Genomic DNA, 27720 nt, shown 5'->3' with positions numbered 1-27720 from the left:
AAGTCGACTCCTGGATCCTGCAGGTAGTATCACAGGGGTACAATTCGAGACGTCTCTTCCTCGCAGATTCCTGAAGTCTGCTTTACCAACATCTCCCTCCGACAGGGAGACGGTGTTGGAAGCTATTTACAAGCTGTATTCCCAGCAAGTAATAGTCAAGGTACCCCTACTACAACAAGGAAAGGGGTATTATTCCACGCTGTTTGTGGTACCGAAGCCGGACGGCTCGGTGAGACCTATTCTAAGTCTGAAATCTTTTGAACACTTACATACAAAGGTTCAAGTTCAAGATGAAATCACTCAGAGCAGTGATAGTGAATCTGGAAGAAGGGGACTTTATGGTGTCCTTGGACATCAAGGATGCTTACCTCCATGTCCCAATTTGCCCTTCAAACCAAGGGTACCTCAGGTTCGTGGTACAAAACTGTCACTATCAGTTTCAGACGTTGCCGTTTGGATTGTCCACGGCACCCCGGGTCTTTACCAAGGTAATGGCCGAAATGATGATTCTTCTTCGAAGAAAAGGCGTATTAATTATCCCTTACTTGGACGATCTCCTGATAAGGGCAAGATCCAGAGAACAGTTAGAGGCCGGTGTAGCACTAACCCAAGTAGTGCTGCAACAGCATGGGTGGATTCTAAATTTTCCAAAATCCCAGCTGAGCCCGACGACACGTCTGCTGTTCCTAGGGATGATTCTGGACACAGTTCAGAAAAAGGTTTTTCTCCCGGAGGAGAAAGCCAGGGAGTTATCCGAGCTAGTCAGGAACCTCCTATAACCAGGAAAAGTGTCAGTGCATCAATGCACAAGAGTCCTGGGTAAATGATGGCTTCTTACGAAGCGATTCCATTCGGCAGATTCCACGCAAGAACCTTTCAGTGGAATCTGCTGGACGAATGGTCCGGATCGCATCTTCAGATGCATCAGCGGATAGCCCCGTCTCCAAGAACAAGGGGGTCTCTTCTGTGGTGGTTGCAGAGTGCTCACCTTTTTGGAGGGCCGCAGATTCGGCATTCAGGACTGGGTCCTGGTGACCACGAATGCCAGCCTGAGAGGCTGGGGAGCAGTCACACAGGGAAGAAATTTCCAGGGAGTGTGGTCAAGCCTGGAGACTTCACTTCACATAAATATACTGGAGCTAAGGGCAATTTACAATGCTCTAAGCCTGGCAAGACCTCTGCTTCAGGGTCAGCCGGTGTTGAACCAGTAGGGCAACACCACGGCAGTCGCCCACGTAAACAGACAGGGCGACACAAGAAGCAGGAGGGCAATGGCAGAAGCTGCAAGGATTTTTCACTGGGCAGAAAATCATGTGATAGCACTGTCAGCAGTGTTCATTCCGGGAGTGGACAACTGGGAAGCAGACTTCCTCAGCAGACACGATCACCACCCGGGAGAGTGGGGACTTCATCCAGAAGTCTTCCACATGATTGTGAACCGTTGGGAAAAACCAAAGGTGGACATGATGGCGTCCCACCTCAACAAAAAACTGGACAGGTATTGCGCCAGGTCAAGAGACCCTCAGGCAATAGCTGTGGACGCATTGGTAACACCATGGGTGTACCAGTCAATGTATGTGTTCCCCCCTCTGCCTCTCATACCCAAGGTACTGAGAATTATAAGGCGAAGGGGAGTAAGAACGATACTCGTGGTTCCGGATTTGCCAAGGAAGACTTGGTACCCGGAACTTCAAGAGATGCGCACGGAGGATCCGTGCACTCTACCTCTAGACTTACCGCGGCTGCGTTTGACGGCATGGCTGTTGAACGCCGGATCCTGAAGGAGAGGGCTCCGACGGAGGAATTTCAACTGGGTCGATTCCTACATTTCCTGCAAACAGGATTGTCTATGGGCCTCAAATTGGGGTCCATTAAGGTTCAAATTTCGGCCCTGTCGATTTTCTTCCAGAAAGAATTGGCTTCAGTTCCTGAAGTCCAAGCTTTTGTCAAAGGAGTACTACATATACAGCCCCGGTTGTGCCTCCAGTGGCACCGTGGGATCTCAATGTAGTTTTGGGATTCCTCAAATCCCATTGGTTGAGACACTCAAATCGGTGGATTTGAAATATCTTACATGGAAAGTGACCATGCTACTGGCCCTGGCTTCGGCCAGGAGAGTGTCAGAATTGGCGGCTTTTTCGTACAAAAGCCATATCTGATTTTCCATTGGGACAGGGCAGAACTGAGGACGCGTCCTCAGTTTCTCCCTAAGGTGGTATCAGCGTTTCACCTGAACCAACCTATTGTAGTGCCTGCGGCTTCTAGCGACTTGGAGGACTCCAAGTTGTTCGACGTTGTCAGAGCCTTAAAAAAAAAAATAATAATATATATATATATATATATATATATATATATATATATATATATATATATATATATATATATATATATATATATATATATATATATATATATATATATTCAAGGACGGCTGGAGTCAGAAAGTCTGACTCGCTGTTTACACTGTATGCACCCAACAAGCTGGGTGTTCCTGCGTCTAAGCAGACGATTGCTCGTTGGATTTGTAGCACAATTCAACTTGCGCATTCTGTGGCAGGGCCTGCCACAGCCAAAATCTGTAAATGCCCACTCCACAAGGAAGGTGGGCTCACCTTGGGCGGCTGCCCGAGGGGTCTCGGCATTACAACGCTGCCGAGCAGTTACGTGGTCAGGGGAGAACACGTTTGTAAAATTCTACAAATTTGATACCCTGGCTAAGGAGGACCTGGAGTTCTCTCATTCGGTGCTGCAGAGTCATCCGCACTCTCCCGCCCGTTTGGGAGCTTTGGTATAATCCCCATGGTCCTGACGGAGTCCCCAGCATCCACTTAGGACGTCAGAGAAAATAAGAATTTACTTACCGATAATTCTATTTCTCGTAGTCCGTAGTGGATGCTGGGCGCCCATCCCAAGTGCGGATTGTCTGCAATACTTGTACATAGTTATTGTTACAAAAATCGGGTTATTATTGTTGGAAGCCATCTTTTCAGAGGCTCCTCTGTTATCATGCTGTTAACTGGGTTCAGATCTCAAGTTGTACAGTGTGATTGGTGTGGCTGGTATGAGTCTTACCCGGGATTCAAAATCCTTCCTTATTGTGTACGCTCGTCCGGGCACAGTATCCTAACTGAGGCTTGGAGGAGGGTCATAGGGGGAGGAGCCAGTGCACACCACCTAGTGGTCAAACTTTTAATTTTGTGCCCTGTCTCCTGCGGAGCCGCTATTCCCCATGGTCCTGACGGAGTCCCCAGCATCCACTACGGACTACGAGAAATAGAATTATCGGTAAGTAAATTCTTATATATATATATATATATATATATATATATATTATTGTAATCTGCTACCATTACAATTCTTTTAATACCCCGTCTTTAGAAACATCTAATATTTCCGATACACGTAATCCGGTATTGCTATTACTCTCTAGGCTCCCTGGGATTTATCCATAGTAATAGCCTATATGAGACTGTAAATTAGATCACTGTCTTTTATATATGATGTTTCTCTCTCCTTGCAGCTATTGCAGGGCTGTGATGAGAGTTGAACTTAGTCATAAGTGCCATATGCAGTTCATTCTATTTATTGGCCAGTCTATGAATCTTTACAGCTATCTTTGCTGCCTGAATTGGGATTCCAGCCTATCATGCCCCTTGGTTACTCTTTTGGGCTATTGCAAACTTATTGCTGAATTATGCCACCAAGAACTGGTATCTGTGGTATTAAAATTACTTAAAGCAGATTGTCAGCTATAGTCTATGGTGCCAAGTGTGTGTAGACTGCAGAGGGCATGTGGTTTTATTTCACTTACACGTCCCTAGTTATGCTGCTGCTGCGGCTGGATGACGCTCCCCCGACTCCTCCCCAGTGAGGTGGTGAGCAATGGAGCTGGGTTGTCCCTTGTGGGAGGCGGAGGATCCAGTCAGCTACGCCTTGCCTGGATTGCTATGGAGACGGCTCTCCCATCTACCTCCGCTCATCGACCATCGGCCCAGCCAGACCGGGAGCGGCTACCGCTTCCTCCCGCTTCCTCGAGCAGCGGTCTGCTTCTAGCGGTGTCACCCCAGCTCTGCCTCCACTCCTATCTTCAGGTATTGCCTGGCGTGGGAGCGCTACTCAGTCCCAGCGGCGCCGCTGTATGTTTACAGCATACAGCTCTATTAGCGGCGCGCTGGAGATCTGAGCACACACACTAGCCAGAGGAACAGCAGCCTCCTCAGCAGCGCATGTGAGCTCTGTTTATACCCACGGATAGATTGACTCGCGCCGCGCAGCCGTCTTCCATTGGTCCCCTGTCCTTAGCCACCGCCAACCAGTGCCTCGTATCTTCAGCAGCTCGCGGTCAGCCCTGAACCCCGCTCGTGGACAAACTCTTCCCGCCCTGCAGGTTGTTGCTCCCGCAGCGCGCGGTCAATGCTAAGGACACTGTTTGCTGCCCTGCAGGCTATTGCTATCTCACCATGTCTCGAGCTCACCTTGAAGTACACACAACAACTGTTATATTAACGTAATTATGGCAGCTGACCACTGTCACAATGGATGGCACAACTACTCCAATTCATTACTAAAACTATATACACATATATATATATATATATATATATATATATATATATATATATATATATATATATATATATTTATTTCATATATTTACACCTATTCTATTTATTGTGCATTTCCCCTAACACAATATACTCAGATGAACCTCAGACCTATTGGATTTTAAATGAACCACACATTCTCTCTAATAATAACAATAACTATATATAAATTTAAGGCTAAACAATCAATAATAAATAATTTTCATGTTACATCTATATAGTCAAAATCGTAAGGAAAGTTAGTGCAGATTGCAAGGTGAAAGTCACCTTGCGATGCCGATGCGCGGTCCCATGCGGTCTGCATTGCAAGCCTAGATAGTCAAAATTGACTTGCCTGCACAGTCTATCTCGTAGAAAAGATAGTCAAAATTGACACTTAGCCAAAATCGAACAAAGCCAGTATCACAAGCACAGTCATTATATGCTTGCAATACCGACCCTTTTTTTGATTGTCAGTATAAATAAAACAAGCCATGAGCTATGACATAGGGGCCGATTCACTTGTTATTGCCGCAGCCGCTACTAGAGGGCGACCAGCGGCAGCAATTCAATTGCTCTGCCATTTGGGCACCCACCAGCACATTTTTCTCGCAGCCTCCACAGACTCCCGTTTGGACACCCAAAGCAGGGAATTGAGATGGGTTTAGCCGTTTTGGACAGCTAAAGCCTGTCTGTTTGGGTGCAACATGCGCGGTGTGCATAGGCGTCCAAACACAGTTGAACTGTGACAACATTTTGGGCGTCTCAAAAAGTTTAGAGTATTTTTAGACACCCAAAACAATTGAATCTGCCCCATTTAGTCTATTTTTTTAATTATGTATACATACATACATACATATATACTCCATTCAAGCATCCAAGTACCACCGCCCAGCATGTGACACCCCTAGGCACATGCCTAATGGTAAATTCACGACTACCATCTGTTCTTTAGCAAAAAGCAGTTAGCTTAGCATACCTTTGTTTATGACAGTACAGCTTATGACATCTATAGATGGGGACCCAGCAAAGCCTTGACAGCTTTAGCAAATCCTTCAAGGCTTTGCTGTGTCCCCATTGGGTTTTTGCACATTGGCCCTCATTCCGAGTTGATCGCTCGCTGCCGTTTTTTCGCAGCGCAGCGATCAGGTAAAAAAACGGCATTTATGCGCTAAGTACTTTCACACAAAACTATGTAGTTTTACACAAGCTCGAGCAACGCTTTTCAGATGCTCGAGTGTTCGTTGTTTGATTGACAGGAAGTGGGTGTTTCTGGGCGACAACTCAGGGTTTTCAGGGAGTGTGCAAAAACACGCAGGCGTGCCAGGTAAAAACGCAGGAGTGGCTGGAGAAACGGGGGAGTGGCTGGCCGAACGCAGGGCGTGTTTGTGACGTCAAACCAGGAACTAAACAGACTGCATTCATCGCAAGCTAGGAGTAAGTCTTGAGCCACTCTGAAACTGCATGAAATTTTTTAGTAGCAGAACTGCTAACCTTTCGTTCGCACTTCTGCTAAGATACACTCCCAGTAGGCGGCGGCCTAGCGTGTGCAATGCTGCTAAAAGCAGCTAGCGAGCGAACAACTCAGAATGAGGGCCAATGTGCAAGAGCAGGCGGCTGTCGCATATGTTAATTAGTCAGCAATCAGTAGCAGGAAAAAAGAAGTGATAATGCCACTGTATAGGTCATTGGTACGGCCCCATCTGGAAAACTGTGTCCAGTTCTGGAGACCCTATCTCCAGAAGGATATAAATACATTAGAGAGTGTACAAAGAAGGGCAACTAAAATGGTACATGGCCTACATCACAAAACTTACCCGGAAAGGCTAAAAGATCTTAACATGTATAGTTTGGAGGAGAGAAGGGAAAGGGGGGACATGATAGAAACTTTCAAATATATCAAGGGTCTTAACAAAGTTCAGGAGGGAAACATTCTTCAAAGGAAAAGAAGTATTAGAACTCGAGGGCATACATTGAGACTGGAGGTTCAGGGGAAATTTAAGGAAAAATTACTTCACAGAAAGGGTAGTGGATAAGTGGAATAGCCTCCCATCAGAGGTGGTAGAGGCTAAGACTGTAGTGCAATTTAAACATGCTTGGAACAGGCATATGAATATCCTTACAAAGAATTAAGGTTAAAAAAGGGTTGAGATTACCTAAAGAATAAAATAAAAAAGGGGCAGACTAGATGGGCCAAGTGGTTCTTATCTGCCGTCAAATTCTATGTTTCTATGTTTTCTATGTAACATAATGCAGCTGAGGACGCCGCAGAGCAGGGAAGCACTGTTGGACCTCACCAGACAGGTAAATTATGTTAAAGACCGGCAATATATATGTAAGTATCACCATGATACTAAACAAAATATGCCACTGTCATTCAGTATTGTTATTAAATGGAGCCAATAGTATCTATAAATACTATTTCACTTTATAGTGATGTCACTCCTTCAAAATATATCCTAATATTTGGTGAGTTGTGCCGTCACTTGTGCCACATGATTCACTTTTAAAGAATACTATGAGGGAGTATATGTCAGACGAGAATTATTTGTGGTTTTATATGTTACTAGCGTTTGCCCGCAGCTGGATGTCCGTTATTGCTCAGGGGAACTCATTTTACAAAGAAAGTAGTGTCATCTAATATTGTGATGTATATTTTATATTATTATAAACAAATGAGCAAAACAAGAAAACAACGACTTAAAGTACAAGAAACTGTAGGACAAGTACATGGTATATAAATATTTCTGCATCAGGGGACAGGACAGTGAAATGATCATCAGGGTGGCAGAAACCGAAGATTAGGTGCTGTTGTATGGAGTGGAAAATAGTCTAAAGGGTATATTCAATTAAAGTCGGATCCATTCCGACATGTATTTGTCGGAATGGATCCAACAACCCATATTCTAGCCCATCTTAATTCGACCTTTTCAAGTTGAATTGAGATGGGACGCAGAGGAGAAGAGGGGGGAGAGCCGCAGGGAGATGGGGGGACAGCCGGCGGGCATACAGGGGAGATCAGCGCTACAGTAGCGCTGCAGCAGGATGTCACCCAGCCGCCCGACCTCACGGCAGTGTCCACCCGGCTCCAGCAAGCGTCCACATCTCAGTCCGACATCTTTTGATGTCGGACTGAGATGGTCGAAAAGGGGGCCAAAACCTGTCGGTTTTGGCCCCGTTTTCGACACAAGCACGTGGATTGGCAGCTATTCTGCTGGATTCGCTGATCTACGTGCTTTTTTCGACCTTAAAAAGTCGAAAACTGACATCTTTTCGACAGACGGCAGTTTTCGACTTCAATTGAATATACCCCTAAGAGAGGGGAAAGCACATGAGTGAAGAGGGCCCTGCTTGTGAGAGCTTACATTCTGAAGGGGAGGGGCAGATGGACATTGTAGACGCTAATCACAAAATGTAATAGTAAACAATATTTGCAGTTTTTCAAGGTAAGCTGCCTGATTAGTGATTAATATATTGTTGGATTTTACTGCGAAATAGATCTTGATTCCTAAATTTTATATATATATATATAAAACTGTGCGTGTATATTGTATGTGTATATATGTATATATGTATGTGTATGTATGTGTATATATATCTATATTTATCTATATATATACATATTGTCATTTTGGACTTGAGCTTGTGCAAATTCTGCTGAAAATTATTTTTGTCCCCATAGTTCATAAACAGTCCCTAGAAGTATATTTGTCCCACACAAATTATATTTATATACATATAGACATTTTTGTCTTGAGGAGCTTGCAAACTGCATACATCAAGTGTCAGTTGTATGTTTTTTTTTTCTTTATTGCTCCTCTCCCTGATGTCACATTGAGATCATACATACCTCAGTCTCTTTCTAGGTCACTAAGCTATACATTAGTGAAAACGTGATCCAAATTCATCCAGTAGTTTTTGCGTGATGCCGGAATGAACAGACTAGCAAAAATTCCTATTTATTTATTTCTTGTCTCCATAGTTCATACACAGTCCCCGGGAGTACATTTCTCCACAAACATTTCTATGTACAGGCATAACCATTACAACTTTATTATAAGTATAGATAGGTATGAGGGGTGGAGGGTAGGGGTATCTTGGACTGCACACCCTAATTGCACATACAGTAAGAGGCGCTATCATGCTGAGACTTGTAATTTCACACTTTACAACACCAAGCACTGCTAGTAAACTCTGCAGAGTATATTGTAATTATTCTGACTACCAGTGCTTGGTATTGTAGAGTGTACATCAGGCACTATATTTTCTCTTTGTGGAACTACAAAACTTAGCATGATAGAACCTCTTACTATATGTGTAATTAGGTTGTGCAGTCCAAGATTCCCCTTCCCCATATACTCAATATTGTGTACATAGTACATTTGAAGCCTGGGTCTCCTTCAGCTTGGGGTGGCACCCCTCCCACCTGCCCTGAATGTTGTTAACTAGCATGGGTCTCTAGTATTCACAGACTGCATATTGAAACTAATGGCACAATCAGGGTAAGTCCTCCAAATTTTTACAATTTGTCAGTTTTTTTTTATAAGTTTGGGGCGTGGAGCCCCCTATGTTGGTGTGGCCGGGTTGCCTTGGGGTGGCATACTATAACATTTACTTAAGCACTTTTTTTTTAACACTTTTAAATAATTTGTCTACTAATACTACAGTTTTTAACATTTTATTAATACCTTTCACCTATTCTTTCTTATAAACACACCTTTGCTTTTCAATGGTGTGCTGCACTGGGGTGACTGGCTTTCGCCAGCTTGTTGGGGTTTTGCGCCCTGGATTTAAACGTAGTGTTAGGGACCCACCAGAGACTAGGTCACCTAGACGCTGGTTAGTGGCTAGTATTTTTTGTCCATAAAGTATACCAAGAACCTCAATTTTGCTCTATGTTAGATAGCAGAGTTTATTATAATTTATTTTATTTTAATGCTTGGTATTGTAGAGTGTGCATAGGCATTATTTTTTTCCTTTCTTTGTGCTTTTATATGGTCACAGAGCTCAACTGTGACTTTTGTATATATACCTTTTATTTTACAATGGGAGTAAAGCATTCCCACTATTTAGTACACTGAGTAGGAAGTCCTTTTTTCATTAGTAACAATATAATTATGGATTATGTCGCTCATTAAATATTGTGCACAGTTTGTCTATCAAATACATATTAGAACAGGACACACTGCAACAAGCAAGATCTGTACATTCTAAAGGAACTGTGTTGTTTACAGATTACGCATTCTTTTGCATTAATCTTTGGGACTGTATTGTCACCTTGTGGTGGATCTTTGTAACTACAAGTGGTAGACACCCTCTGGATTGAAATTCTCTGGGTCGATGAGGGACACCACTATATTGAAAGCAGTGACTCACAGGTGTAGTTCATGCTTTAATTAAGGAAATAACATCCCAGCAAGGACAGGGACATATATAAAAAATGCTGGACTGGCCTAGATCCCTGTAATTATGGCATGCATGACGGCCAGGAAACACCTCAGTAGACTGCTTGAAAGTACAATAGCTTCAGAGACTAATGTAGCTCAACTTACAAAATGCTTCATAAGAGGCTGATGCCAGCATGGAACTCAGAGAAAGCATTAGTAGGCAGAAGTGCAGGTCAAGGCAAAACAGCCGGGCAACTGCAGATCAATTGAATACAAATGTCGTACTGTGATGTGAGCACAAGTTTTATCAATAACATAATGAAACCCATTGACCATTATGGACCAATGCATATAACTGGAGGATGTTAGTTGGGGGGAGGGGAGCAAAGTACTAATTTCCTGCCACTAAGATTGCAAGAACACAACTTTTTCATTGCAATTTAAAATGTGCTCAGAATATTTGCAATCAGTGCCAAGAGGAATGCAGAGATGGGTGACATTTTACTGAATATTTAAGGTGTAAGATAAGGAGAGGGAAGGGGTGTGAGAAGGGCTGCAGAGGAGTTTAGCTCTGAGAACGGTAACCGGTTAATTCATAAGATAAATTGAGTAATCCATTGTCTCTGTGTAATGGTCATTGGCGAGGATGATAGAGGTGCACCCAAGAGCAAATAAATGAATAGACTAACGGAATAAGAATGCACTCTAAAATAGAGGTACACTCTCAATTGTATACCAGTGTTAGGATGGAAAGGAAGAAAGTACCCTAAAATATGGGCACACTCTTAAATGAATGGTTGAGGCAGGTTTGAAAGTAGTCCATCCTAATTTTGCTAGTGAGATGTTTTGTCCCACTAGGTGGCGATGCAGTCCCTGTTATTAAATGATTTTTTTGCTGCACGTTACATTGACATTCAATTTAGATCTTAGTATATATGGCACACCATTGTTGTGTCCACATTGGTTATTACTAATGTCTAGTTGAGTAAGCCGTGTTCTGGGAAAATTTGTACAGGAATGACTGGCGGGGTACATACATTCTACATTGGCCAGAAATAATGCGCTAATCCAGACCTGCCAACTCACTCACTGCCACCATAAGACATATCATTTATGACTATGAGGTAGGTAGATTTTCTAACCATCAGGATTTCAAAACTGCCGATGATCGATGACTTTGACTGAAGGATTTAAAACCGCAAGTCTAGTAGATGTTGAACAAGCTTGATTTAGCATTTATTACAGTTGCTGTTTAAAAATGATCAGCGGCAGCTTTGAAAGTCTGATGGTTAGAAAATGTACCCCATGTCTCCTAGTGTGAGAGTTCACTTACTGGTATTAGGTGTGCTTATTACCAGCATTATAAAAGATGGACGTCTAGCGCACCAGAAAATATCCTTATAGATAACTTATTGTTAACCCCTATACATTATAGATATATGCAATAACATTATTAATTCCAAAGTAGCGGTGATAGTTAAAAATAAAATACAGGGGAAAAAAGTGTCTGTAAATGGTGTACTGATGACTAAAATATAACTTTTATTAAACAATTAGTTCAAATAAGTGAATATTTGTGTACTATGTATTTAAAAATAAACAGGAAAATATTTGTTAAAATAATAAAATGTGTATAGAAAAACAAAGGTGATACTAAAACATACATCAACTGTGTGCCTGTCTTCTTTTTACAATAATACATTTTTTAAATTTTGTGTTTGCAATGTAATAGCTATAATAGGTTTAACCACAAGTAAAGCACAATCATTTGATATCGCTGTAATCTTCTGCAATAAATCAAATTATATAAAGAATGTCTGGTCTAATTTCCTAGGTATAGATCAATATATAGATGTTATTATCACGCTGTGCTGATCAGCCAATAGTGCTGCATGAATTAAGTTGTCATATAAACTACATCTAGTTCTTTTCAGGATAATATTCTCATACAGAAATGTATTTGTAAACTTTGTAATGAGTCATTACAACAATGGGGGTAATCCCTATATATGATGTGTTTATATATGGACTGTTGTCTTTTTTTTTTGTTGTGTGTGTGTGTGTTAACTGTTTGTATTGAAAAAAGTAATGCAATACGTAAATGGGCCAATAACATATTTTAATAGTATCAACATGTCATAAGAGCAGAAATAAGGCTCGGTACACACTTGGCGATATGCACCCAAGCACTGCACATGCCGCGGTTGATCCGGATGGCAGGACGATGGGATTTCAAGGTGAACACATACATTTCAATGTATGTGTGCTATTGAAATCCCGTGTGTCACTGCCCGGATCCTGTTCTGCAGGATTCTGCAGAACAGGATCCGTGTGCACACAAAACCCCCCTCCCGGCCAATCAGGTCCAGTTCAGCGGTACCCGCTTGGCCGCTATGTGTGGCCGTAGCCTTAGATGTGGTTGGAGGTGCTATCACTGCTGCTTCCTTGAAATCACCGCCCTGGCTGCATTGCTGAAGTGGCGTGATAAGGACTTCTTATAGAATTAGGAAGAAACCAAAAGCCTTTGTAATGACACGATATAGGATGGCTTTAGAGATACGTATAAAATTTGTATTGGCACAGTTATTACATCTCGTATATATTCAGATAAATTGTGTGACAAAATATGTAATTCTTTCCGTTAAGTCTGCTTTTCTAGATCACATAGAGTACTGTGGTATAGTGATCTAGTTACAGATGTATCAATTCATGACATTTTGTATACACTGAGAAAATAACCGGATACTGTAATGTTGCCACTCATGAATACAAATGTATCTGTGCAAAGATTCTACAGAGCCCATGTCATTTCTGCTGAGTGCTGTTAAATAGCAGCATAAACATTATCTCCAAGCTTTGATGAATCTTCCCCTTACTATCAGTTAACATAAAACACTTAACAGATTAATTATCCCTTAATAATAGTACACACACACACACACACACACACACACACACACACACACACACACAATATCCAATAAATAGGCACTCTCCAAGTCACTTTTAAATATGCTTCAAGACGTTTTTGTGATATACTCACAATACATACAAATCCAAGGCTTCTCATATTTTACATAGAGTTTCTGCAACGTTTCGGTCCCCATAGACCTTTGTCAAGCTTTCCATTCCTCACAAGCCAGCAACATAACTACTCAGCAGAGCCATGAGAGCGGACCTGTATACCTGCCCAGCAGATGCCTCTTAAATGCCTCCTTTAAAAGAAAAAAACTGAGTACTGTGGATAATGATTATAAGAATCACCAAGTATCTAGGTGGTTGAGTGGTGACAATTCTATTAGGAATACCTCTAGATTTAGGAGGGTTCTTGGACGTAGGGTTTTTCAGGCTTTTGATACCGCTTCCTCTGCTACCACCTCTGACACGGATCATTCTGAATCCCGCCCACCAAGTAGTTTTTTAGAAACAGGGAGGGGTGGAGGATACAACCCAAGGAGGAGCGGTTATAAGGAGAAGAGGACGCAAGAGGTGGAGATGAATCTTATATTTAATTTGTCTGATGATCAATTAACATAAGATGAAACCTCATTGTTGGCACTAGCCTTGCATTTGTATGTATTGTGAGTATATCATAAAAACGTCTTGAAGCATATTTAAAAGTGACTTGGAGAGTGGCTATTTATTGGATATCAATTGTATACTGGAATCACCTTGCTGGGGATAAACCTGTGTAGTGCACCCCACTGCTGGACTTTTTAGATGAGAGTGTGTGTATATATATATATATATATATATATATATATATATATATATATATATATTCACTAGTTTATTAGTTTCCTTTTATTAGGCTATTAATGTACAGGTGCAACTTTTTTTTATTTGATATTGGCAGATAATAATCTACTTTTTTAATTTGGTAGTTAAATAGAGCAGACATTCTCATTTTAATTGGTACAGCTGATCTAATAAACAGCTTGCTCTCATGGTGGCCCTATTTGTTATCAATAATTAATTGTCCAACTTGCGAGTAGCAGCGGTGGATACAAAATCACCGGAGTAATTCAACATTGCTTCGGTGCAGAGGCGGCAAAGGTTCCCACTTTCCAACTCCAATAATTTAGTATTTTTGGAGTTTGATGAATTTAGGTCCCAATACTAGTGTATGAGGACACCGTGCCATATTTACTAATGTTCAATTTTTAAAAAAAAAAATTTGTGTGTATTTGATTTTTTATTTTATTTTGCATTGTGGATATTTACTGTAGGCAAAATCGAATATAAAACCGAATTCTGTTCAAAATCAAATATTGACAAAACATTGGTACTTTTACATTGTTAATAAATCAAGAGATCTTACATTCATCAATCTATTTGAAAATCAAACAGAATATCGATATACAAATACCCCAAATAATAGACAAATAGCAGACAGGCAATTTTAGCTGCTAAACCACATTCTGGGGGATGCGCCAAAGTGTAATAGCGATGTCGCATGCAGAGCTTACCTTTACGCAGAGTGATTGACAGTCATGCACTGTCTGTGAGCATTGATGCGGGAATGGTGGCAAAAATGCAGGCATGTTGCAGCTGTTTTTGTGACGTGTCGCTGGGTGTGCCTTTGAATCCGCCATTTCATGTTATACACAACGGATATATAGCCATTTATTTGTGTCAAGTGGAGTTTGTCTAGAGATTTTATAACAAATACTGTTCATGATGTTGTAGCATTAGAAAAGGTTTTCACAGATATTTTTGATGTACTTGAATCAACAAGTATAAAAGCATACTACCATTGTGTTCCCTGAATAGTTACTGACTGGCTGAAATGATCATTCAAAAATGTTTCAGACTCAGTATAGTCTTTTTGCGTTGTGAACGTCAAATTAATTCCAGATATATTTTCTACTGCCAATTCATAAAGTTATATATCCGTTGTATATAACAAGAAATGGTGGCTTGCTTATGTGATGGACAAGAATGAAGATGAAGACAAATCCTGATATACTACGGATACCTCTAATAGATGTCTTATGAAAAGTCGACCATATAACTCCAACTGGAAGAATTTGTCATGTCTCCTGATGACACTTTAAAAACCACTGAGGCATTGTCAAACTATCTTCAGCTCACATTATTGATTGACTAATACAATGTCAAGTATTTCTATTCAGCTTTAAATATATAATTCAACTAATGAAGCCATCAAATCTATTATTACCTTTCTCTAACGTCCTAGAAGATGCTTGGACTCCGTAAGGACCATGGGGATAGACGGGCTCCGCAGGAGACATGGGCACTTTAAGAAAGACTTTGGATTTGGGTGTGCACTGGCTCCTCCCTCTATACCCCTCCTCCAGACCTCAGTTTGATACTGTGCCCAGTGGAGACTGGGTGCTTTCAGGGAGCTCTCCTGAGTTTCCTGTAAAAGAAAGTATTTTAGTTAGGTTTTTTATTTTCAGGAAGCCTGCTGGCAACAGGCTCCCTGCATTGAGGGACTGAGGAGAGAGAAACAGACCCACTTCTCTGAGTTTCAGGGCTCTGTTTCTTAGGCTACTGGACACCATTAGCTCCAGAGGGATCGGTACGCAGGTCTCACCCTAGCCGTCCGTCCCAGAGCCGCGCCGCCGTCCTCCTCGCAGAGCCGGAAGAAAGAAGCCGGGTGAGTATGTGAGGAAAAGACTTCAGAGGCGGCAGAAGACACCTTGATCTTCATAGAGGTAACGCACAGCAGTGAAGCGGTGCGCCATTGCTCCCATTCACCTCACACACTTCGGTCACTGTAAGGGTGCAGGGCGCAGAGGGGGGCGCCCTGGGCAGCAATAAACACCTTCTGTGGCAAATACACATATATACATGTACAGCTGGGCACTGTACATGTATAAAAAGAGCCCCCGCCATGTTATTAGAAAATTTGAGCGGGACAGAAGCCCGCCGCCGAGGGGGCGGGGCTTCTCCCTCAGCACTCACCAGCGCCATTTTTTCTCCACAGCACCGCTGAGAGGAAGCTCCCTGGACTCTCCCCTGCTTGACACACGGTGAAAGAGGGTTTTAAAGTAGAGGGGGGGGCCACATATTTGGCGCATATACATGATATATAAGCGCTACTGGGTAAACATTCTGTTTTTTCCTGGGTCATATAGCGCTGGGGTGTGTGCTGGCATACTCTCTCTCTCTGTCTCTCCAAAGGGCCTGGTGGGGAACCTGTCTTCAGAAAAGAGCTTCCCTGTGTGTGTGTGGTGTCGGTACGCGTGTGTCGACATGTCTGAGGTTGAAGGCTCACCTAAGGAGGAGGGGGAGTGTATGAATATTAGGTCTCCGTCGGCAGCGCCGACACCTGACTGGATGGATATGTGGAATGTTTTAAGTGCTAATGTTAATTTATTGCACAAAAGATTAGACAAAGCTGAAGCTAGGGTACATGCAGGGAGTCAACCCATGTCTGTCCCAATGTCGCCGGGACCTTCGGGGTCTCAGAAGCGCCCACTATCCCAATTAGTTGACACAGATACCGACACGGATTCAGACTCCAGTGTCGACTACGATGATGCAAAATTGCAGCCAAGGGTGGCTAAATGTATTCGATATATGATTATCGCAATTAAAGATGTTTTGCATATTACTGAGGAACCCCCTGTCCCTGACACGAGGGTACACATGTATAAGGGAAAGAAACCTGAGGTCACTTTTCCCTCTTCACATGAGCTGAACGAGTTATGCGAAAAAGCGTGGGAAACTCCAGACAAAAAACTGCAGATTCCCAAAAGGATTCTAACAGCGTATCCTTTCCCGTCACAGGACAGAATACGATGGGAATCCTCCCCTAGGGTAGACAAAGCTTTGACACGCTTATCAAAAAAGATAGCGCTCCCATCCCAAGATACGGCTACCCTCAAGGATCCTGCTGACCGCAAGCAGGAGGTTACCTTGAAGTCCATTTACACACATTCTGGTACGTTACTCAGGCCGGCAATTGCTTCGGCCTGGGTTTGTAGTGTTGTAGCAGCATGGACAGATTCTTTATCAGCGGATATTGAGACCCTTGATAAGGATACAATTTTAATGACCCTAGGGCATATAAAAGATGCTGTCTTATATGTGGGGGATGCTCAAAGAGACATTAGTTTACTGGGTTCCAGAATAAACGCTATGTCCATTTCTGCTAGGCGAGTCTTATGGACCCGACAGTGGACGGGGGATGCCGACTCAAAGAGACATATGGAGTTTTTGCCTTACAAGGGTGAGGAATTGTTTGGAGAGGGCCTCCCGGACCTCGTCTCCACAGCTACGGCAGGTAAATCGAATTTTTTGCCTTATATTCCCTCACAATCTAAGAAAGCGCCTCATTATCAAATGCAGTCCTTTCGTTCAAATAAAAGCAAAAGAGTACGTGGATCGTCCTTTCTTGCCAGGGGTAAGGGCAGAGGAAAAAAGCTGCACAACACAACTAGTTCCCAGGAACAGAAGTCCTCCCCGGCCTCTGCAAAATCCACCACATGACGCTGGGGCTCCCCTGAGGGAGTCCGCTCCAGTGGGGGCACGTCTTCGACTTTTCAGCCACATCTGGGTTCAATCACAGGTGGATCCCTGGGCAATGGAAATTGTTTCCCAGGGATACAAGCTGGAATTCGAAGAGGTGCCTCCTCGCCGGTTTTTCAAATCGGCGCTACCAACTTCTCCCCTGGAAAGGAAGATAGTGTTACATGCGATTCAAAAATTGTGTCTTCAACAAGTGGTGGCCGAGGTTCCCCTGCTTCAGAGAGGGAAGGGGTACTACTCAACCCTGTTTGTGGTCCCGAAACCGGACGGTTCAGTCAGACCCATTTTGAATTTAAAATCCCTGAACCTTTACTTAAAACGGTTCAAGTTCAAGATGGAATCGCTCAGAGCGGTCATCGCCAGCCTGGAAGGGGGGGATTTTATGGTATCGCTGGACATAAAGGATGCATACCTGCATGTTTCCATATATCCTCATCAGGCGTACCTGAGATTTGCGATACAGGATTGTGATTACCAATTTCAGACGTTGCCGTTTGGGCTTTCCACGGCCTCGAGAATTTTCAGCAAGGTAATGGCGGAAATGATGGTGCTCCTGCGCAAGCAGGGTGTCACAATTATCCCGTACTTGGACGATCTCCTCATAAAAGCGAGATCACGGGAGAAGTTGCAGAACAGCGTTTCCCTTTCACCAGTGGCGGAACTGTGGGAGGCAGTGGAGTCGGCTGCCGCCGGGCTCCTGACCGCAAGGGGGCACATCTCCACTGTCTCCCGCTGCCTGAGGACCGTGCTGCTATTGCAGACAGAGGAGCTGTGTCAGTGACACGGAAGCTGCCTCCTGTATTTACAGAAAGATGGCACTGGCTGCAGCTAGGGGGAGCTCCAGAGCACAGCTCCTCCTGGGCCCTTCTAGTTAAGTAAGCCAGCCGAGGGAAGCTCTCTGCTCCTCCGTGCTCCGTGAGCATAATGATAGACAAAGGTAGGCACTGTGTGAGAGGTGGATTTGGGGGGAAGCACTGTGTTTTGTGTGTGCTTGTTTTTAGGTGAGGTGTGTGTGTGTTTTTAAGGAAAGTTGTGCATTCAAGTAAAAAAGGCATGTGTGTGTGTGTGAGTGAGTGATGTGAGTGGCATGTGTGTGAGAGGCATGTATGTGTGTGTAAGTGGGAGGCATGTGTGTGTAAGTAAGAGGCATGTGTGTGTGTAAGTGAGAGGCATGTGTGTATGTAAGTGAGAGACGTGTAAGTGAGAGGCATGTGTGTGTGAGGCATGTGTATGTAAGTGAGAGGCACGTGTGTGAGAGGTGTGTGTGAGAGGTGTGTGTGTGTAAGTGAGAGGCACGTGTGTGAGGTGTGTGTGTGTAAGTGAGAGGCGTGTGTGAGAGGTGTGTTTGTGTGTAAGTGAGAGGTATGGTATGTGTGTGAGAGGAAAGGATTAAAGGAGGCATTTGAGCATTTCTACAGGACTATGTACAGAGCACACACCTGGTCTGGGTACACACTACCTTATAAATATATGGAGGGGTGTCCGTTCTGAATGTGTGTGTGTGTGTGTGTGTGTGTGTAAGTGAAAGGCATGTGTGGGTGTTTAAGTGAAAGCGGCGTGTGTGTTTTTAAGTAACGGAGGTGTGTATGTGAAAGCGGCGTGTGTGTTTAAGTGAAAGAGACGTGTGTGTGTGTGTGTGTGTGTGTGTGTGTGTGTGTGTGTGTGTGTTTAAGTGAATGAAGCGCTTGTGTGTTTTTTTTATATATATATCTAGTGTTCACGCTAGGTGTCTTTCACAGGGCGCTGCTCCCTGCCCCTTAGACAGCTGAATCCCGTCCTGCCCGTTTTTGTGCGCCCTGACGTTTTCTGCCTCCCGGACCCCGCCCCGCCGCTGGACCCAGTCGTGCGCCGCCGGACCCGGTAAGCACATGAGAGTCCCCCTGGGCTAAATTAACCTTGTAAGTATTTTGCAGCTGTAAACTTCAATCTCAGTGCTCTCTACCTGGTGCAGTGTGCCTCAGTGCTCTCTACCTGGTGCAGTGTGCCTCAGTGCTCTCTACCTGGTGCAGTGTGCCTCAGTGCTCTCTACCTGGTGCAGTGTGCCTCAGGGCTCTCTACCTGGTGCAGTGTGCCTCAGTGCTCTCTACCTGGTGCAGTGTATATAATGTGCTCTATCTGGCGTAATATGTATAACGTGCTCTACCTGGCGCAGTGTGTATAGGAGGTTCTACCTGGTGCAATGTGTATTAGATGCACTACCGTGTGGTGTAATGTGAATTGCCACTATTATGTGGCCACGCCCCTTCCCCACAAAACAACACCCCTAGATTTTTGATGCGCGCCTTCGGCGCGCACTGTCCATGTTTTGGCCTATATGAATGGGAGCACCAAGCATTATAGTATGTACCTAAGTTTGCCCATCTAACTTAAAAATGTGCCCTCCTGAATGGAAAAATGTGCCCTCCCCGTGATCAGCACCCTGCCCTAAAAAAATCCTAGAGTGAACACTAGTTATATCGGCACACCGCTGCGCCAAAGCATCTCCATCGAGACCCGCTGGTGGGTGAGGGAGCACTGTAGGTGTACTATAAAGGTATGCTGGTGTCTGTTTTATTGTAATGACTGACTTGGTGTGCGTCCACTTTCTATGTGTATCTATATTACTATTGGGAAAGGTACCTGAGCACGCTGCTACTGTTCACCCTTAGTGCCGGATAGCTACATATGGTATGTGTGTGTATATGTAGGGGGGCACCAACATTTATCATGCCTCCGGGCGCCTGGGACGAACTTACGCCACTGCCTTTCACTGAAGGTGTTACAGCGACACGGCTGGATTCTCAATATTCCAAAGTCGCAGCTGAATCCTACGACTCGGCTGCCCTTCTTGGGCATGATTCTGGACACAGACCAGAAAAGGGTATTTCTTCCGGTAGAAAAAGCGCAGGAACTCATGACTCTAGTCAAGAACCTGTTGAAGCCGAAACAAGTGTCAGTGCATCATTGCACTGAAGTCCTGGGAAAAATGGTGGCGACATACGAAGCCATTCCCTTCGGCAGGTTCCATGCAAGGACTTTCCAATGGGACCTATTGGACAAATGGTCCGGGTCACATCTGCACATGCATCAGCGGATCTCCCTGTCCACCAGGGCCAGGGTATCTCTCCTGTGGTGGCTGCAGAGTGCTCACCTTCTAGAGGGCCGCAGGTTCGGCATTCAGGATTGGATACTGGTGACCACGGACGCGAGCCTCCGAGGTTGGGGAGCAGTCACACAGGGAAGAAATTTCCAAGGCCTTTGGTCAAGTCAAGAGACTTGTCTTTACATCAGCATCCTGGAACTGAGGGCCATAAACAACGCCCTACGTCAAGCGGAGACCTTACTTCGCGACTGACCAGTGCTGATTCAGTCGGACAACGTCACCGCAGTAGCTCATGTAAACCGCCAAGGCGGCACAAGGAGCAGAGTGGCGATGGCGGAATCCACCAGAATTCTTCGCTGGGCGGAGAATCATGTAAGTGTACTGTCAGCAGTGTTCATTCCGGGAGTGGACAACTGGGAAGCAGACTTCCTCAGCAGACACGACCTGCATCCAGGAGAGTGGGGACTTCATCAGGAAGTCTTCGCACAGATTGCAAGTCGGTGGGGATTACCCCAAATAGACATGATGGCGTCCCGTCTCAACAAAAAGCTACAAAGTTATTGCGCCAGGTCAAGAGATCCTCAGGCGGTAGCTGTGGACGCCCTAGTGACACCGTGGGTGTTCCAGTCGGTCTATGTATTTCCTCCTCTTCTTCTCATACCCAAGGTGTTGAGAATAATAAGAAAAAGAGGAGTGAGAACAATACTCATTGTTCCGGATTGGCCGCGAAGGACCTGGTATCCGGATCTGCAGGAAATGCTCACAGAAGATCCGTGGCTTCTTCCTCTAAGACAGGACCTGTTGCAACAGGGTCCCTGTCTGTTCCAAGACTTACTGCGGCTGCGTTTTACGGCATGGCGGTTGAACGCCGGATCCTAGCGTAAAAAGGTATTCCGGATGAGGTAATTCCTACGTTAATAAAGGCTAGGAAGGACGTGACATCTAAACATTATCACCGAATATGGCGAAAATATGTTTCTTGGTGTGAGGCCAGGAATGCTCCTACTGAAGAGTTACATCTAGGCCGTTTTCTTCCCTCCTACAAACTGGAGTGAATTTGGGCCTAAAATTTCGGCCTTATCCATTTTCTTTCAAAAGGAATTGGCCTCTCTGCCTGAAGTACAGACTTTTGTGAAGGGAGTACTGCATATTCAGCCTCCTTTTGTGCCTTCGGTGGCGCCTTGGGACCTTAACGTGGTGTTAAGTTTTCTTAAGTCACATTGGTTTGAACCACTTAAGACAGTGGAGTTGAAATATCTCACTTGGAAGGTGGTCATGTTGTTAGCCTTGGCTTTGGCTAGGCGAGTTTCGGAATTGGCGGCTTTATCACATAAAAGCCCATATCTGGTTTTCCATATGGATAGAGCGGAATTGCGGACCCGTCCTCAATTCCTACCTAAGGTGGTCTCATCCTTTCATATGAACCAACCTATTGTCGTGCCTGCGGCTACACGTGACTTGGAGGATTCCGAGTCCCTGGATGTGGTCAGGGCTTTGAAAATTTACGTGGCCAGAACGGCTAGGATCAGAAAAACGGAAGCACTGTTTGTCCTGTATGCAGCCAACAAGGTTGGCGGCCCTGCTTCAAAGCAGACTATTGCTCGCTGGATCTGTAACACGATTCAGCAGGCGCATTCTACGGCAGGATTGCCGTTACCGAAATCGGTTAAGGCCCATTCCACTAGGAAGGTGGGCTCGTCTTGGGCGGCTGCCCGAGGGGTCTCGGCACTACAGCTGTGCCGAGCTGCTACTTGGTCGGGGTCAAACACCTTTGTAAAGTTCTATAAGTTTGATACCCTGGCTGAGGAGGACCTCCTGTTTGCTCAATCGGTGCTGCAGAGTCATCCGCACTCTGCCGCCCGTTTGGGAGCTTTGGTATAATCCCCATGGTCCTTACGGAGTCCCAGCATCCTCTAGGACGTTAGAGAAAATAAGATTTTAAACCTACCGGTAAATCTTTTTCTCGTAGTCCGTAGAGGATGCTGGGCGCCCGTCCCAAGTGCGGACTATTTCTGCAAGACTTGTATATAGTTATTGCTTTCATAAGGGTTATGTTATAGTTTCGTCGGTTTTGGACCAATGTTATGTTGTTGTTCATACTGTTAACTGGATTGTATATCACAGGTTATACGGTGTGATTGGTGTGGCTGGTATGAATCTTGCCCTTAGATTAACAAAAATCCTTTCCTCGTACTGTCCGTCTCCTCTGGGCACAGTTTCTCTAACTGAGGTCTGGAGGAGGGGCATAGAAGGAGGAGCCAGTGCACACTCAGATCCAAAGTCTTTCTTAAAGTGCCCATGTCTCCTGCGGAGCCCGTTTATCCCCATGGTCCTTACGGAGTCCCAGCATCCTCTACGGACTACGAGAAAAAGATTTACCGGTAGGTTTAAAATCTTATTATTACTACTTGTAATATAACCCGGCATTTTTTTTATAAACTACAGTGCTTTACAATTTTTAACTATAAGCCCGTTATCCTCCCACTTTTAACTAACATTTAAAATTAGTAGACTATTACCTGAACTTTTTTTAACTTTTTTTGTCTACGCACTTTTTGAGATAATCATGATCAAAAATTTCAGTTTGACTTTTGAAATTTTTTTTTTTCATCAAAGCCTGTTGTGTTGTATATCATAAGAAAGGGCATAAAAACACAGTAACATGACACTCCCACCTCTCCAGCTTAATTAGAAGAACTGCTATGGTAATTTGAAAATCAGCTGGTTGTGCGGTTTTGACAGATTTTTAAAAACTTTACATAGCCATAATTTGGAAACTGCATGAGATATTTAAATAAAATTTTGTAGTTTTCTTTGACTACATATGTACTCTACATATACCAAATTTGACCAAATCTGAGCTGGTGAGGTAAAATTTTAACAAAATGTGTGTTGATTTGACATGGAATGACCCTGCTATAAGTCAGGTTTAAGTGCCACTGATGATGGTGACTTGTAGTAAACCAGGTGCATGTGCTGCCAATGGAGTACAGCTCTGTATATGTGTGCGAAAACATGCTAAGTTTTCTTCTGAGTAATTTCTTCCTGTTGTACTGCTTACTGTGCATTGGCCCTAATGGTTGTTATATGGGCAGGTGACCAGTGCCGTAACAGCCCTTTCCAGCGCTCTGTGCCGACAACCCCCAACCATATGATGTCATTTAAGGGGGCGAATCCGCCAGTGCAGAAAAGGACTTCAGCAGCACAGGAGCATCCTCAGGAGACTCCTGGGTGCTGTGCAGGCTGACGCTGCATATCTGGAGCATCCAAAGGCACCAGTCAAATACCCCTAGTTATGGTCCTGCATTTAACTATAAATAGGGTTTTTTTTTTTGTTTTTTTGGGGGGACTGTGCAAGATTACATATGGTATCAGGCTGTGGAGGAGTTGTATCAGAACATACAGAAAGATTAAAGAGGTTGCCCATAGCAACCAATCTTTAATTTATGCTAATTGGTTTTTATGGGCACTTTATTTCTTTTGAAGGGTTGTTATACAGTGCATCCGGAAAGTATTCACAGCGCTTCACTTTTTCTACATTTTGTTATGTTACAGCCTTATTCCAAAATGGAATAAATTAATTTTTTCCCTCAAAATTCTACACACAATACCCTATAATGACAACGTGAAACTTTATTAAAAATAAAAAACTTAAGAAATCACATGTACAAAGTATTCACAGCCTTTGCCATGAAGCCCAAAATTGAGGTCAGGTGCATCCTGTTTCTACTGATCATCCTTGAGATGTTCCTACAGCTTAATTGAAGTCCACCTGTGGTTATTGGAGATGATTTGGAAAGGCACACACCTGTCTATATAAGGTCCCATACTTGACAGTGCATGTCTGAGCACAAACCAAGCATGAAGTTACACCTGTCTATATAAGGTCCCACACTTGACAGTGCATGTCTAAGCACAAACCAAGCATGAAGTCAAAGGAATTGTCTGTAGACCTCCGAGACAGGATTGTCTCGAGGCAAAAATCTGGGGAAGGGTACAGAAACATATCGGTCCCAATGAGCACAGTGGCCTCCATTATCTGTAAATGGAAGAAGTTCGGAACCACCAGGACACTTCCTAGAGCCGGCCGGCCATCGAAACTAAGTGATCGGTGGAGAAGGGCTCTAGTCAGGGAGGTGACCAAGAACCCGATGGTCACTCTGTCAGAGCTACAGCATTTCTCTATGGAGAGAGGAGAACCTTCCAGAAGAACAACCATCTCTGCAGCAATCCACCAATCAGGCCTGTATCGTAGAGTGGCTAGACGGAAGCCACTCCTTAGTAAAAAGCACATGGCAGCCCACCTGGAGTTTGCCAAAATGCACCTGAACTACTCTCAGACCATGAGAAACAAAATACTCTGGTCTGATGAGAAAAAGATTGAACTCTTTGGCGTGAATGCCAGGCGTCATGTTTGGAGGAAACCAGGCACCGCTCATCACCAGGCCAATACCATCCCTACAGTGAAGCATGGTGGTGGCAACTTAATGCTGTGGAGATGTTTTTCAGCGGCAGGAACTGAGAGACTAGTCAGGATAGAGGGAAAGATGAATGCAGCAATGTACAGAGACTTCCTCGATGACAACCTGCTCCAGAGAGCTCTTGACCTCAGACTACGGCGACTGTTCATCTTTCAGCAGGACAACGACCCTAAGCACACAGCCAAGATATCAAAGGAGTGGCTTTAGGACAACTCTGTGAATGTCCCAGAGCCCAGACTTGAATCCGATTGAACATCTCCGGAGAGATCTGAAAATTGCTGTGCACCGATGCTTCCCATCCAACCTGATGGAGCTTGAGACGTGCTGCAAAGAGGAATGGGCGAAACTGCCCAAAGATAGGTGTGCCAAGCTTGTGGCATCATATTCAAAAAGACTGGAGGCTGTAATTGCTGCCAAATGTGCATCAACAAAGTATTTAGTAAAGGCTGTGAATACTTATGTATGATTTCTTAGTTTTTTATTTTTAATACATTTTCAAAAATCACAAAAAAACTTTTCACGTCATTATGGGGTATTGTGTATAGAATTTTGAGGGAAAAATTAATTTATTCAGTTTTGTAATAAGGCTGTAACATAACAAAATGTGGAAAAAGTGAAGCGCTGTGAATACTTTCGGGATGCACTGTATCTCCTTGCTGGATACTGAGCTGTACATAAACAGCTGGGTTTTCTATGCATCCTGTTTTCTTTTTTCTGTACCATTTCTTGTAACACTGCAATGTGAAGGACATTGCATAAACCTTTTATTTCCATGCTGGGTGACCAAATACCACACTGTGAGTAAATGTGTTCAGGATGGCAGATCAGCTAATCTTGTATTGTCCTCCTAGTCACTGAAAAGGTGGGGGTGTATATGACTGTATATCTGATAATACTGGCTTGCTGACCACACGCAATGCTTCTAGTAGTGACTCTGTGTTTATCATCTTAGTGATTTTTTGGCAGTGCCAAACGTACAAATATTCTCCTCCCACCCCTGTGCTGTTATCATAATGTACTGTCTAAAATCCACTCGGTTGAGTTTTGAACTAGTACCATTCCTGTTTTTCAGATTGGGGGTGATGTCATGTGTGACTGGGGATTAAAGTTGTGCTCTTATGTCAATCAGACATTTCTCTTACGTCCTAGGGGATGCTGGGGACTCTGTAAGGACCATGGGGTATAGACGGGCTCCGCAGGAGACATGGGCACTATAAAGAACTTTAGAATGGGTGTGCACTGGCTCCTCCCTCTATGCCCCTCCTCAAGACCTCAGTTAGATCCTGTGCCCAGAGGAGACTTAGTGCATTACAGGGGAGCTCTCCTGAGTTTCTCTGATTAAAAGAATTTTGTTAGGTTTTTTATTTCCAGGGAGCCCTGCTGGCAACAGGCTCCCTGCATTGTGGGACTGAGGAGAGAGAAGCAGACCTACTTAAGTGATAGGATCTGCTTCTTAGGCTACTGGACACCATTAGCTCCAGAGGGATCGGAACGCAGGTCTCACCCTGGAGTTCGTCCCGGAGCCGCGCCGCCGTCCTCCTTGCAGAGCCGGAAGATAGAAGCCGGGTGAGTATTAGAAGAAAGAAGACATCACAGGCGGCAGAAGACTTCTGATCTTCACTGAGGTAATGCGCAGCGGTAACGCTGCGCGCCATTGCTCCCACACACAACACACACTGAGGCACGGATGGGTGCAGGGCGCAGGGGGGGTGCCCTGGGCAGCAATATAAAACCTCTAGGCTGGCATTTTAGTATATATGGGCTGCGGAGGCAATATATATACAAATCCCCCGCCAGTATTGTATTTTTGAGCGGGACCGAAGCCCGCCGCTGAGGGGGCGGAGCTTGATTCCACAGCACTGACCAGCGCCATTTTCTCCACAGCACACTGCAGAGAAGCTGGCTCCCCGGACTCTCCCCTGCTGAACACGGTGACAGAGGGCTTAAAAAGAGGGGGGTGAATGTATATTGAATAATATTAAAGCGCTGTGTGTCTAGGAAATTGTTTTCTAGGGTCATTGACGCTGGGTGTGTGCTGGCATACTCTCTCTCTGTCTCTCCAAAGGGCGTGTGTGGGGGTGTCGGTACGTGTGTGTCGGTATGTCTGAAGCGGAAGGCTCTTCTAGGGAGGAGGTGGAGCAAATGAGTGTGGTGTCGCCGTCGGCAACGCCGACACCTGATTGGTTGGATATGTGGAATGTTTTAAATGCAAATGTGAATTTATTACATAAAAGGTTGGACAAAGCGGAGTCCAGGGAAAATGCAGGGAGTTCATCCTTGCCTTTTACTATGTCACAGGGCCCTTCTGGGTCTCAGAAGCGCCCACTATCCCAAATAGCTGACACTGATACCGACACGGATTCTGACTCCAGTGTCGACTACGATGATGCGAGGTTGCAGCCAAAGTTGGCAAAAAGTATTCATTATATGATTATTGCAATAAAAGATGTGTTGCATATCACGGATGACCCCTCTGTACCTGACACAAGGGTCCACATGTTTAAAGAAAAGAAACCGGAGGTTACTTTCCCCCCTTCCCATGAGTTAAATGAGTTGTTTGAAAGGGCTTGGGAAACTCCAGACAAGAAACTGCAGATTCCCAAAAGGATTCTTATGGCATATCCTTTCCCGGCTAAGGACAGGATACGGTGGGAATCCTCCCCCACGGTGGACAAGGCGTTAACGCG

At 44.3% G+C, this 27720-nt stretch overlaps 1 protein-coding gene across 6 annotated transcripts in view; it reads left to right on the top strand.

Annotated features, from left to right (window-relative positions):
• LOC135055707 (uncharacterized) overlaps nucleotides 1-27720 on the top strand; it is a 207538-nt gene that overhangs the window by 4846 nt on the left and 174972 nt on the right. For 2 of the 6 annotated variants that reach the window (XM_063960077.1, XM_063960079.1), the window contains exon 3: nucleotides 6840-6887. The exons of the other annotated variants lie outside the window; for them this stretch is intronic. The gene's annotated coding sequence lies outside the window, so the exon portion shown is untranslated. The remainder of the gene's footprint in view (nucleotides 1-6839; nucleotides 6888-27720) is intronic. 6 annotated transcript variants of the gene reach the window in all.

This window comes from Pseudophryne corroboree, chromosome 3, assembly GCF_028390025.1.
Source record: "Pseudophryne corroboree isolate aPseCor3 chromosome 3, aPseCor3.hap2, whole genome shotgun sequence".
Lineage (NCBI taxonomy): Eukaryota > Metazoa > Chordata > Amphibia > Anura > Myobatrachidae > Pseudophryne > Pseudophryne corroboree.
The sequence above is the reverse complement of the archived record's forward strand: the minus strand, read 5'-3'. Positions and strand labels throughout refer to the sequence as shown.